The following is a 13,746-nucleotide window of genomic DNA, read 5'->3' as shown; positions in this document are numbered from 1 at the left end:
CTACAAGAGATGGTGTCTTAAGAAAGCAGTCTCTATCCTCAAGGACCCCCACCACCTAGGCCATGCCCTCTTCACACTGCTACCATTGGGTAAAAGGTAGAGGAGCCTGAAGACTAGCACTCAGCAGCACGAGGACAACTTCTTTCCCTCTGCCATTAGAACATGAACTGCAAACACTGCCTGACTTTGACTTTTTCTTGCAATATATTTTTTATTTATTTTGTAAGCTGGTTTATCTAAATGCTTACACTGTGATGCTCCCACAAAACAATGAATTTCATGACTCATTCATGACAATAAATTCTGATTCTGAAGAAGATCTGAAGTGCACTGGTACAATCCAAAATGAGACTGTAAGGAAATAGATCTCTAACTCTTTCAAGTCCTTTGTCATGTGTACCAAAATGCCATTGGTTTGCAAGCATGCCAGTATACATCTCATACATAATACAATAAGACACAGTACAAAAGTGCAGAGTTACAGAGAGAGATCTGTTGGTATGGAGCAAGTGCAACATCATTTTCCTATTCAGAGGTTCATTCATGAATTTTATAATGAGGAGAAATAAATTATCTTCGAATCTGATGGCGATTTCATACTCATGAATCTTCTTTCTAACAGGAATTGGGTGTGAAGAGCATTTAACTGGGAATAGATGAGAAAACATTGGCTGCTTAATGGCATTTGGAAATTTCAGGAGTTGGAGAACACTCTGGATGTTATCTACAGTTTGAAAATAGAGAGAGTGGCCAAGAACCAAAAAGCCTTTGGGAACAGTCCCAGAACAAAGGATTATAATAAAAGTTTCCAACTCGAAACATTGACTGACCATTTCTACTCATGGATGGTGTCTGACTTGTTGAATTCCTCCAGCAATTATTTTCCTGCAAAGGAATTATAATATTCTGTACAATTTGGAGCCTGGAGAAATAGGGTGGTTAAGTTTGCAGCATTTTCAGGAGGGAGGAAAGGTGAAGGAGTAAACTTCCTCCCATTCCCTTTTGAAACCTCACTGCAAAACTTTCTCTCAAGAGTTAGTTCTGGTCATTCGTCCAAAATTTGATGGATGGTCTCTTCAATACTTGGTCCTTGCCCCTATTATTATTCAGGTCAACGAATTTTCATCAGATCAGGTTTTGAATGGATATTATGAGTAGTACCTACACACCCTTAGCAGAAAGCGCACTGAAAATGAAACTTCAGAGCCCCTATCCGTGAATTTGTTAAAGTTATAGATTATACAGTCGGCAGCTACTATAACTTGCCATAAACAAACAACAGTTACTCAAGAATCCTAGAGCTTCAGATAACATTTTGTACAGAACCTTCAACCTCCGCAAACAGCAATCTGTTCTCAATATAAAAATAGTCTTTCAATAGAACCACAGAGTTGGAGTCACAGGTGCTTCCGTTCTCACTTTAACTTATTCACCTGCTTGTCATATACATATTTAAATGTATGGCAAACTTGTCACAATTACAAAGTCCTGAGAATCTAAGCTCTAGTTTTTTTTTCAATCCTTTTTGCAACAAGCAAAGTAACTCAAATGATCAAACGATGGTGTGGTGGTACACTGGAAATGTAGCAATATCCCCAAAGGTTTTCTTAGCTGTTTAAGTAAAAACAGAGACAAAACTCCAGAGCAATGACTCAAACTAACAGGAAATATTGAGTGATGACCTCCACAGCCATCCACAGCACCAAATTCCATGGATTCATCATCCCCACGGGTAAATAAATTCATCTTTTGATTCTGAGTTTATGCCCTCTGATCCCAGACTTCCCCACCATACGAAACAACATTTGTAAAATATTCAATGAGATAAACCACCAAAAATATGTTCCCTCTACATTTCCTCTTCAAGACTTGGCCCTTGCCCCTATTTTTATTCAGGTCAACAAATCTTCATCAGATCAGATTTTGAATGGGAGGACATTGAGAGGCATGCAACCAGATGGACCTTGTTGCCCTTTTTTTTAAATAATGGGGCACCAGTAGATAATCTCCAGTCTTCCATCATTTCACCTGAAGCCAGAGATGATGCAAATATTTCAGGTTTCAGATTTATTGTCAGAGTACATACATGACATCACATACAACCCTGAGATTCTTTTTCCTGTGGGCAAGGCAGAATTACCACTTATAAAATAACTGTACACAATATGCTCACGTGAACAAATAAACAAATATAAACAAACTGACTGTGCAATCGAGAAGAAAAAAATAGAGTACAAAAGTCCTTAAATGAGTCCTTGATTGATTTTACTGTTGAGGAATTGAGTCTAAGGATACTCTTGACCAAGCCCTGGGTATGTGTCCCCTTTAATGCCCTTTAACACCTCCTCCCTGATACTTTGTACATGATCCAGTACATCACAATTCATCTCCTGAGGCTCCATACAAAGACAGCTATGTTGATCAATTTTCTGCTTAACCACTATTTTACTCTTAATATACCAGTACAATCTCTTCAATGTTCCTTTATCCTGCCTGACATATCCATCTCATGTCCTCTTTTTGCCCTTTTGATTTTCTTCATAAAGGTAACCCTCCATTTCATACACACTGAGGAATGTATACACACCTTCAGTTGATGTGCTCCTCTTAATTTTTTACTGACCAGAGCCTCCACATCTGCTGTCATCCAGGGCTCCCTAAACTTGCCAGCCTTACCCTTGAGTCTAATATGAACTGGTAGTGCTTGTTCTCTTGCTATCTCCTTTTAAAAGTCTCCCACTTTCAGCCATTTTCTATTTTTTAGACATACAGCATGGTAACAGGCCCTTTCGGCACATGAGCCTGTGCCGCCTAATTATACCGAATTAACCTACAATGGGAAGAAACTGGAGCACCTGAGGAAAACACATGAAGACTCAGGGAGAACGTACAAACCCCTTACAGACAGCATGGGATTTGGACCCAGGATCCATTGGCTGGTGCAGAGATTTACTAGAATGTTGCTGGATCTTCAGGAGTTGAGTTACAGGGAAATATTAAACAGGTTAGGACTTTATTCCTTGGAGCAAGAAAGAATGAGGGAGATTTGATAAAGGTTTACAAGATTATGAGAGATATAGGCAGAGTGGATCCGAATAGGCTTTTTCCACTTAGATGGTGGGAGATAAATACAAGAGGTCATAGTTTTAAGCTGTAAGTGGAAAGGTTTAGGGAGAACATTAGGGGAAAGTTCTGCACTCAGAGAGTGGTGGGAGTGTGAAATGAGCTGCCATCTGATGTGGTGAATGCAGCTCAATCTTAAGTTTTAAGAATAAATTGGATAGATACATGAAAGGGAGAGGTCTGGAGGGTTATGGAATGGGAGCAGGTCAATGGGACTAGCAGAATAATGGTCAGCACAGACTAGATGGGCAAAATGGCCTGTTTTCTGTGCTGTATCATTCTATGACTGAAGCAGGCAAGGCTACCGGCCATCATTATGTCAACCTTCCACAGGAGCTCTGTCGACAGTGTCAATCCATAAGACTAAAAGAATAGCAGAGAGTCTTCCAACCTCCTCATCAACATGATCTACCGGGATCATTGTCTGCAGGGTGCACAGATACATTGAGGACCCCTTCCACCCCTAACACAGTATCTTTCAGCTGCTCCCATTAAGAAAGAGATACAGGATTATTAGAGCCAGCACCACCAAGCTGAGGAACAGCTTCTTCCCACAGGCTGTGAAACTGCTGAACGACCAAAGGAACTGCTCACACTAACCATCTCTCATATTCACGATACAATATTTATTTCCTTATATTTGTCCTATATGTATTGTTTGTCTGTATGTGTGTTATACCTGGTTGTGTGTTTGCATGTTTTGCACCAAAGATCGGAGAGTGCTGTTTTGTCAGGTTGTACCTGTGCAATCAGATGACAATAAATTTGACTTAACTTAGTAGATATAAAGTCACTGGTCCCAAAGTGCTCCTTGATTGACACTTCAGACACTTATACCATCTCATTTCCAAGAGGAGATCTAGTGTGGTTCCCTTTCTAGAATAACTCTCAATATATTTATTTAAGAAATTGTCATGTACACACTGTAAAATTCCACCCTAACCAAAGCCCTTTCTTGCATTATGGGAGATATGGACAATATTAGGGAAGTTAAAGTTTATTATTCTTACAGCATCTCCAATTCCCATTGAATATCCTTTCTAAGTGCTGTTGTTTTGTCTTCCCTCATCAAAAAGGCAACACCCCTGCCCCCCTCATCTCTGCACTTCTATCACTCTTGTAACATCTGCACCCTAGAACACTGAGATACCAATATTTCGCTTCTCTCAACTATTTCCAGTGATGGCTTTAATATCCCAGTCCCCTGAGCTAATTCATGCCTTTGGTGTGTCTGCCTTATCTGTTAAGCCTCTTTCTTTGAAATATGCAATTTATACCTTTCTCTTTGATGTGAACTTGCCTGTCCAGTCTCGGAAAGTAACATTCTTTGTCAATAGTATTTTCTCCCAACTTCTCATCTACTTTATCTTGATTCTGGGCATGCCGTATAGCAAAAAGAGTGAATAAGGAATCATTGAATAAATTCGGTACAATGGGGCAAAGTCTTAAAGCTAGAACTCTGCTATTTGGAAGAGAAATGATCTGCTTAGATGGCTTTGATTGAGAGATGAGACCATGTTTCTCATCTTTAATATTATTTGAACTGAACAAGCATCCAAGACCATGATTTAATATCTCATCTGAAAGATGTCATATCTAATAACACAGGATGTCACTGGTATGTCAGCCTGGATTATAGAACTACAGAATGGAAGGAGGCCTTGAGGCCTATCATGTCTGAAATGGCTCCATCTATGTGCAATCAAGCTAATCACACTCATTTGCTCTACATCATTGCCACATCCTGTTCAGTTTCCCAAACGGTTCCCTTTTGAATGCTAAAATTAAATTTGCCTTCCAGATCCTATCAACTCTCATACCTAAAAAAAGTTTCCACCTCACTTAGGTTCTTTTACCAATCATCTTCATTCCACACCCTGGTTCTTCATCCCTTGACAAAGAGAACTGTTCTTATTGACTGTGCCCATGTCCTCCATGATTTTAAGTAGGAGCTACTAGTAGGACCACAAGCTACAACCCAAGGGGGAATGGCCAGGTGGAGAGCGAAAATGCCACCATTTGGAAGGCGGTCCTCCTGGCCCTTAAGTCAAAAGATTATCTCATAGCATTTACTATCCAAGGACAATAACCTCAGCTCTAGAAACCAACATAAATAAAGCCTATCATTCTCATAATAAGTTCAGTAAGCCTCTTTCCGAACCTTCTCTAAGTTATTTACATCCAATGTGATACACTCTATCAATGACTCCAAAGACTGAGAGGGAGACGATAAGCTTTAATACACTTTAGGTTGTAGCTGGCCCAACACCATGTGCTCGAATGAATGGATAAGGGGGAGGGAGGTCGACCTTTATGGCCAGGTCACAAGAGAGGAGCTACTAGGGATCTACTCATCAGTGGGTGGGCCAGCCACTCATACACAGCAGTATATACATATCACCACATTCACCCCCGTTTTAAAAAACAAAACCCCAACAGGTTAAAATCCTAGAGGTGCAGCCAGCCTGGTGGTTTCCTCTACCTCTGTGACCTGCGCAGCTCCAGCAGTGGTGCAGAGGTTGGCTCCGTTGTCAGTCATGTGTCTTGAGGCTGGGGGGGATAGGGCTGCTGTAGGAGGTGGGGTTCAAAGCAGCTGGAAGGGGGTCGGGGGCATGTGGCATAGGTGCCGGAGACATGTTGCTAACCAGCACCCAGTCCCTGAGGAGGAGGTGATGTGGATATAGGTGGTGGCTGGGGTGAGGGGTGGGTGTGTGTCTCCGGCACACACCAGTTTCCAGATAGGGACTGTGTGCTCATGGCTGTCAGGATATAGCACGTAGGCATATTGAGGGTTGACGCGCAGTAGCTGCACCTCTTCGACCAACAGGTCGTTCTTATGGCCCTTCGCGTGATTCCATAGCAGGTCAGGTCCCGGAGATGAGAGCCAGGGTGGCAATGTGGTTTCGGTTGTCAACATCCTGGAGAAGAAAAACATGTGTGCATGTGGAATCGCATTGGTAACGGTGCATAGGAGGAATCGGATGGCATCGAGTGCTTCTGACAGGACTTCCTGCCAGTGGGACACTGCCAGTCCTTTTGACTTAAGGGCCAGGAGGACCGCCTTCGAAACGGTGGCATTTTCTCTCTCCACCTGGCCATTCCCCCTTGGGTTGTAGCTTGTGGTCCTCCAGCCAACAGGTACTGCCGTAGCTCGTCGCTCATGAAAGAGGACCCTTGATCACTATGGATATAGTTCAGGTACCCGAAAAGGTGAATGTGCTGCGGAGTGCACTGATGACAGAGGCTGAGGTCATGTCAGGACAAGGGATGGCAAATGGGAATCTGGAGAACTTGTCTATGACATTGAGGAAATAGACATTCCTATTGGATGAGGCAGAGGTCCCTTGAAATCGACAATGAATCATTCAAATGGGTGTGTGGCTTTGATGAGGTGCGTGCAGCTTGTTGGGCCGGAAGAACTGTGGTTTACATTCCGCGCAGACCTGGCAGTGTCTGGACAGAGATCTGACGTCCTCGATGGAGTATGGGAGGTTCCGAGCTTTTATGAAGTGGAACAATCTCATGACTCCAGGGCGGCATAGGTCATCAGGGAGGCGGTCGAGATGCGCACTGGCACACATCCCACAGGATAGGGCATCTGGGGGGTCGTTGAGTTTGCTTGGCTGGTACAGGATATTATAGTTGTAGGTGAAGAGCTTGATTCTCCACCTCAGGATTTTATCATTCTTGCTGTTACTCCGCAGTATATTGTTGAACATAAAGGCCATGGCTCATTGGTCCATCAGCAGGGTAAATGTTTTCCCGGCCAGGTAATGATGCCAGTGGCGTACTGCCTCAACAATCGCCTGTGACTCCTTCTCGACAGAGGAGTGTCGTGTCTCGGGGCCTGCTGCCTGGTTGAGAGTGCCGGCCAGCGCAAAGTCGGAGGCATCGCTTTCCACTAGGAATGGGATGGATCGTCCGCAGCATGCATCCTGGCTTAAGCAATGTCTCCTTTTATTTTGGTTGAATGCAGCCCGGGCTTCTACTGATAAGGGGAAGTTTGTGGATCTTACTGGGGGTTAGGCTTTATCGGTGTAATTGGGCACCCACTGGGCATAGTAAGAAAAGAACCCCAGGCACCATTTTAGTGCCTTGAGGATGTGAGGGATCGGGAGCTCCATGAGAGGACACATGCGGTCGGGGTTGGGGGCAATGACACCATGTTCCACGACACATCCAAGGAGGGCCAGGTGAGTAGTGCTAAACACACACTTTTCCTTGTTGTAACTAAAATTGAGGGACTTAGCTGTGTGGAGAAATTTTGCAAGGTTCGCATTGTGGTCCTGCTCGTCATGGCCGCAGAGGGTGACATTGTCAAGGTAGGGGAAAGTGGCCGTCAGTTTATGCCAGTCTACCATCCGATCCATCTCCCTCTGGAACATGGAGACGCTGTCTGTGACTCCGAAGGGCACCCAGATGAAATGGTAGAGCCTGTCATCCACTTCGAATGCAGTATATTGGTAGTTCCCTGGGCGAAGGGGGAGTTGGTGGTATACTAACCAGATCAATCGTGGAGGACATCCAATACTGGGTGATCTTATTGACCATGTCGGCGATCTGAGGGAGGGGGTAAAGCTGCATGAATCGGTTGATCATCTGGCTGTAGTCCATCACCATACAGGGTTTACTCCCACCCCTGACCACCACGTCTTGGGCTCTCCATGGGCCTAAACTGTGGGCTATGATCCCTTCCTCCAGGAGTCGCTGCAACTCGGAATTTATAAATGCCCTGTCTTCAGCACTATATCGGGGTCATGTTTTGAAATAATGATGAAGCGGGTATGCAGAGGGTGGAGAGGCCACAGACGGGGGCTGTGAGTTGGGGGTTGTGTACCGTTATGGGCAGTTGTGCTCCTCCCAACACCATTGTGACACTCCTGAACTGGCTCTGGAAGTCAAGGCCAAGGAGGATCGGTGCGCAGAGCTGTGTTATCACAAGCAAATGTGTGGGCGGCCATAGAGATGGTGCCACTCGTAGGTCTAACAGAGAGAGAGAGAGAGAGAGTTTACGGGAAGTGTCTAGATAGATGAAGCTCTCCGTGCTCCCACTGTCAAACAAGCAGTTTATTCTTTTTGCTGTTTACCTCAATTTCCATCATTGAGTGAGCGATCAGGTGAACACTGCCTTGGTTCAGTATCACAGAGGGCAGGATTGGATCATCATCGCTGCTGTGGGGGGGGGGGGGTAGTCGGTAAGATGGAAGGCCTTCTTCAGAGGCAGCTTGTCCTTCTCAAAAATTCGCTGAAAGATGTAGTCAGACCTCACCCCGGTCACACAGGCCTCCTGGAACAACTCCTCCTCACACTGGGCTGCAGGTACAGGGGTCAAAACAGTACTCAAGCAGTCTCTCCCCAGGTCATACAGGGCCTGAAGAAATTCGTCCATAGACTCTTCGGGCTGCTTTTGCCTCGAGGCCAACACGTATCATGAGTACACCTCGTTCACCCGGGGTTGGTAGAGATTGCAGAGTTCAGCCACGGCCTCTGGGTAGGTTGTGCAGTTCCTGATCACCTGATACGCTTGGTGGCGATCCACTGCTCGTACCGTTCGTCAGCTCCAGGCATCTGTGGATCAATTTCTAGCCTGTTGGACCTCAGCGGTTTGTCCATCCCATGTGTAAAATTAAAGTGTATTAAATTGATATGCTCTATCAATGACTCTAAAGACTGAGAGGGAGACAATAGGCTTTAATACAATAGATTGTAGCTGGCCCAACAACATGTGTTTGAATGAATGGATAGTGGGGAGGGAGGTCCACCTTTATAGCCAAGTCACAATGGGAGGAGCTACTGAGGAGCGAGTCATCAGTGGGCGGGCCAGATACTCATACACAGCAGTGTATACATATCAAGTGTAGGGTTCAGAACAGCACACTGCTCTGGTTGTGGCCAAATCAGTGATTTATAATGGTTTTTCATAACTACTCTGCTCTTATATTCTAGGCCTCTCTTAATAAATCCCTAGATCCCACATTTTTGTAACTACTTTTTCAAATGGCTATGCTACTTTCAATAAAACATACATGAACATACACGCACCCACACACCCACACACACACACACACACACCCACACACACACACACATACACACACCCACACACACACACACACACTCTCTCTCTCTCTCTCTCTCTCTCTCTCTCTCTCTGTCTTGTACTTCTTTTAGAACTGTCGTGGGAAAGAACTGCTTTCAATTATTTAATGTTGAAGTAAACTTTGAATAACTACTTGCAATCAACAATATTGACATTTATTGCCAAGCAGTATAGGAAATATAGAGAGATCTTCTCATGCACTTCTTACTTTCCAAATGCCCGAGCCCCTCATTACCAATTCCTTTCCCCTTTCCGACCTTCTTCCATCACACAACCTTCCAAATTTATCGCCTCCCTACTGAAAGCAATTTATATTTAAATATGTGGCACCCTTTAGTGGTTAGTGATGCCTACCACCCATTGCATGCTGTGCACTGCTATTAAACTTTCAATGGGGGTCTATTGGTGTTGCTATGGCAACTAAAAGTAATAACAATTCAGAGATAAGAAATGAAACAAAAGGGTCCTGATGCAAAGCTTTTTTTATCAGTAATGTTAATGTGGTTTCCTCCTTTTCAGGATAACAATTTCCAGTAATGTTTGTTTTTATCACTACACTAATAACCTAGAGTGCCCATTCCATGGTTACATATTTAATGAACAGATAAGATAAATCTCCAGGCACAAGCACCCACTCACATAGCTTGCGCCATCAGGTGAATGTGCTGTACGATCAGCTGCCTGGTATGAGGAAGCCCTCTTTTCAATTGTTTCACCATCTAAATATCTTTGTGCAAACAAAACCCAAACACGCCTTCACCTGAGATGTGGTAAATGGGCCAAACATAATGCAGATCACGTCACCGAATGGTGCTCCTCTCAAAGCTATAATGTTCCATTTGTAAGGCATCTTGTTAAATATATTGGGCAAACACTGAACTATTTGTACTATATCCCTTAGAAAGACTTCAATTATTTTTAATGGACTTCCTTCCATGAAGAAAAATATCTGATAACCACAGTTATCCACCATTGGTCCCAAATGATTCCCAAAGCAATGTCCAGCAAACACGTTATCATCTGTCTGGGTATGCTACAGTAATGCCACTTAACGATTTCAAAAACTCTTTTTGTCACTCACCATTCTATTTCAATGTGTTTCACTTTTCTGTTTCCAACATTTTTTAAAGTTATGGTATCTTAAAAAATGTGCTCTTTATGCTATCAGAGATATTCCCTCTGTTCTCACTACATTAACCCTATTACTAAAAGGTCACACAGCATCCATAGGAAGTAAAGGGTACCAACATTTTGGGCCTAACCCCTTTGTTAAGAATCTGAGAAAAAGAGTAAATGGCTGAAATAAAAGGTGGGAAGGGTAGGGGGAAGAGGAGAGGAGAAAAGGGGGAAGGGGAATGAGCACCAGCTTCCAGGTAAGAGGTAATAGATTGATACAAGTAGGAGGGTAGAAGGGAAAGAAGATGAGAAGTGATTCTCCTTTCCCTCATCACTTCTCAGCTTTCAGATTCCTGACGAGGGGGTCAATCCCGAAACGCTGGTTACCTTTTACTAGTTGCATGATCTGCTCGATTTTTCCTATTTTTTTTTTGTGTATTGCACTTGACCCCAGTATCTGCATCTTGTCTTGTTTAACCCTATTTCCATCAGTTTACCTACAATCCTCACCCCTGCCACATATCATCCGGATAGAATTAAATGCATTTCATCTGTTCTCCCTGTTTTATTCCCTCTGGTAGTGTTTCACATTCCTGTTTTATTCCGTTTGGTAGTGTTTCACATTCCTGCCATTCTCTGGTTAAAGTGATCGCTTGCTGGTGTTCTTATAGTGTGATAATGTTTGTTGTATCAAAATATTTCATTTTAAAGTTCACAGGGCCTTCTTTCTCCAACAGGAAAGAGCGAAGGTGGTTTATCTTCTCTGAACATGCATTACCCTGCTATCCTGACATTGTCCTTGAAAATTTTTATTGCTCCCTCTCCGGTGCCTCCAAATCTTTTTAACTTAAACGCAAAGCATAAATGACCTCAGCAATCTAAATTTAATGTTCCTGAAATTTGACAAGATCTTTTGGTTAGAATGATAAAGGTCCAAATGACTGCTTGGATTGATGAAAGAGTCCCTGTACTGTCAGAAGAGAAACAATGAGCAATCTTGGCAAACGGGCCAACTAGGAAATGAGTCAAACACCTGTCACTGACAAACTATGCAAGGATAGGGTGAATGAACACGTGGAAATTTTCCAACTGACCAGAGAGCCAGCATGGATTTGTGAAGTGCAGATCATGCCTGATGAGCCAGACTGAAGACCTGCTTAAATGGGTGGACGGGTGTGGATTAAGGATGTTACTTTCAGAAGTCACTTGATTAATTCCATCATAAATGGGATCGTGAAGAAAGTACAACAGCGCCTCGTCTTCCTCAGGAGTTTGAGGAGGTTTGGTATGACACCGGAAACCCTGGCAAATTTCTACAGAGGTGTGGTGGAATGGGAGCTGACCAGATGTATCACGATCTGGTACGGGAACACCAATCCCCTGAGCGCAAAGCCCTCCAAAATGGAGTGGACACAGCCCAGGATATCACAGGCAAAACCTTCCCCACTATTGACTACATCTACAGGGAATGCTGCCATTGGAGGGCAGTAGCAATCATCAAAGACCATCACCACCCAGCACACACTCTGTTCTCACTGCTGCCATCAGGAAAGAGGTATAGGTCCCATAAGACTCATACCACCAGGTTCAGGAACAGCTATCCCTCCACCATCAAACTCCTCAACAAAAAAACTCAGAGACTCTTTGAAGGACTCTTATTTGTTCACTTCATTGATTTTCTTTGCTCTCCCTGTAATTCAGTCAGTTTGTTATCTGTTTAAAGTTCTTTTGATTGTTTACATGTTCATGCTGTGTGCAGATAATTTTTGCACTACCAATTAGTGGTAATTCTACCATGCCCGCAGGAAAACTAAATCTCAGAGTTTTATGTGATGTCATGTACGTACTCTGACTATAAATTCGACATCTGAAATCATAAAAGATTATGATAAAGCTGAATTTCATGGAATCTGTAGCCAAGTTAATGAACTAGTTTATTTGCCAAAGATGTGTATTTCCTTATGCCATTTGGCCCGCTGAGTCTATGCTAGCTCTGAGAATTTTTCAACAGAGTTGGGCAGAGAAGTTGCAGATAGATTTAAATTTGGATGAATGTGAAGTTATGCACTTTGGAAGGTCAAACTTGAGGGCAGAGTCTGTGGTTAATGGCAAGGTTCTGAACAATGAGGAGCAACAGAGGGAACTTAAAGTCCGAGTCCATAGATCTCTCAAGGTTGCCAAACAATTTGATGGGGGGGGGGGGGGGTTAAGAAGGCATATAGTGTGTTGGCCTTCATTAGTCAGATATTAAGTTCAAGAGCTCTAAGGTAATGTTTCAACTTTGTAAAATACTGGTTAGCCCACTCTTGGAGTACTACATTCTATTCCAGTCGCTCTAGTATAGGAAGCATGTAGAAGTTTTAGAGTAGGTACAGAGGAGATTTACCAATTTGCCTAAAAAGGAGAACATGTAATATGAAGCAAGGTTGACAGAGCGAGGGCTTTTCTCTTTGGACTGACGAAGGATGAGAGGTGGCATAGAAGAAGTATATAAGATAACGAGGTGGCTTAGATAGGTTGGTCAGTGGCATCTTTTTGCTGGGGATTGCAGGCTATTACATCCTACAAAGCGAGGTCGAACACTATAAATGACTGTGAAGTCTCACTATCCAATGAGCTGATCACCCTCTATGGTCATTTTGAGAAGGAGAACTCAACAATGCCTACAAGATTCCCTGCAAAGGCTGATGACCCTGTGATAACTGTTGCCAAGGCAGAACATCATTCAAGAGGGTGAACACTTGCAAGCAGGTTCTGATGGCTTACCTGGCAGTCTATTGAAAATCTGTGCCAGCCAACCATCACGGACATTTCCCAATCTCTCACTGGTGCTCCAATAGGTCATCAATCATCCCAGTGCCCAATAAGAACTGAGTGAGCTTCCTCAAAGTCTATCGTTCAGTCGCCAGCCCTATTTGCATTGGTCATTGAACGGTTAGCTCAGGCTATCAGCCAGAATGAGAATATTACAGGTATCAGGATTGGACAGGATGAATATAAGATTAATTTATTTGCTGATGTTGTTTTGATATATTTAACTAATCCGGATCAATCTTTAATTTATTTGCAAATTGTTTAGAATTATATGGTAAATTATCTGGATATAAAGTGAATTGGGATAAAAGTGAAATACTGTCGATTTCTGAAGGAAATTATGATCAATCTAGACCAGTAGTTCCCAACCTTTTTCTTTCCACTCACATTTCACTTTAAGTATTCCCTATGCCATTGTTGCTCTGTGATTAGTAAGGGATTTGCTTAAGGGAATATGTGGGTGGAAAGAGAAAGTTTGAAAACCACTGATCTAGACAAATTAGTAAATTTCGATGAACTCATAGAATTAAGTACTTAGAGATAATGATTGATGTAAATTTTCAATCATTGTATAATTTAAATTATGTACCATT

General features: G+C 43.1%; 1 protein-coding gene across 1 annotated transcript in view; it reads right to left on the bottom strand.

Moving 5' to 3' along the window:
• ptprn2 (protein tyrosine phosphatase receptor type N2) overlaps window positions 1-13,746 on the bottom strand; it is a 1,138,884-nt gene that overhangs the window by 1,029,060 nt on the left and 96,078 nt on the right. The gene's annotated exons all lie outside the window — the stretch shown is intronic.

The sequence above is a fragment of the Narcine bancroftii genome, chromosome 1 (assembly GCF_036971445.1).
Source record: "Narcine bancroftii isolate sNarBan1 chromosome 1, sNarBan1.hap1, whole genome shotgun sequence".
Lineage (NCBI taxonomy): Eukaryota > Metazoa > Chordata > Chondrichthyes > Torpediniformes > Narcinidae > Narcine > Narcine bancroftii.
Note: the sequence above shows the minus strand (reverse complement) of the source record. Positions and strands in the feature narration are given on the sequence as shown.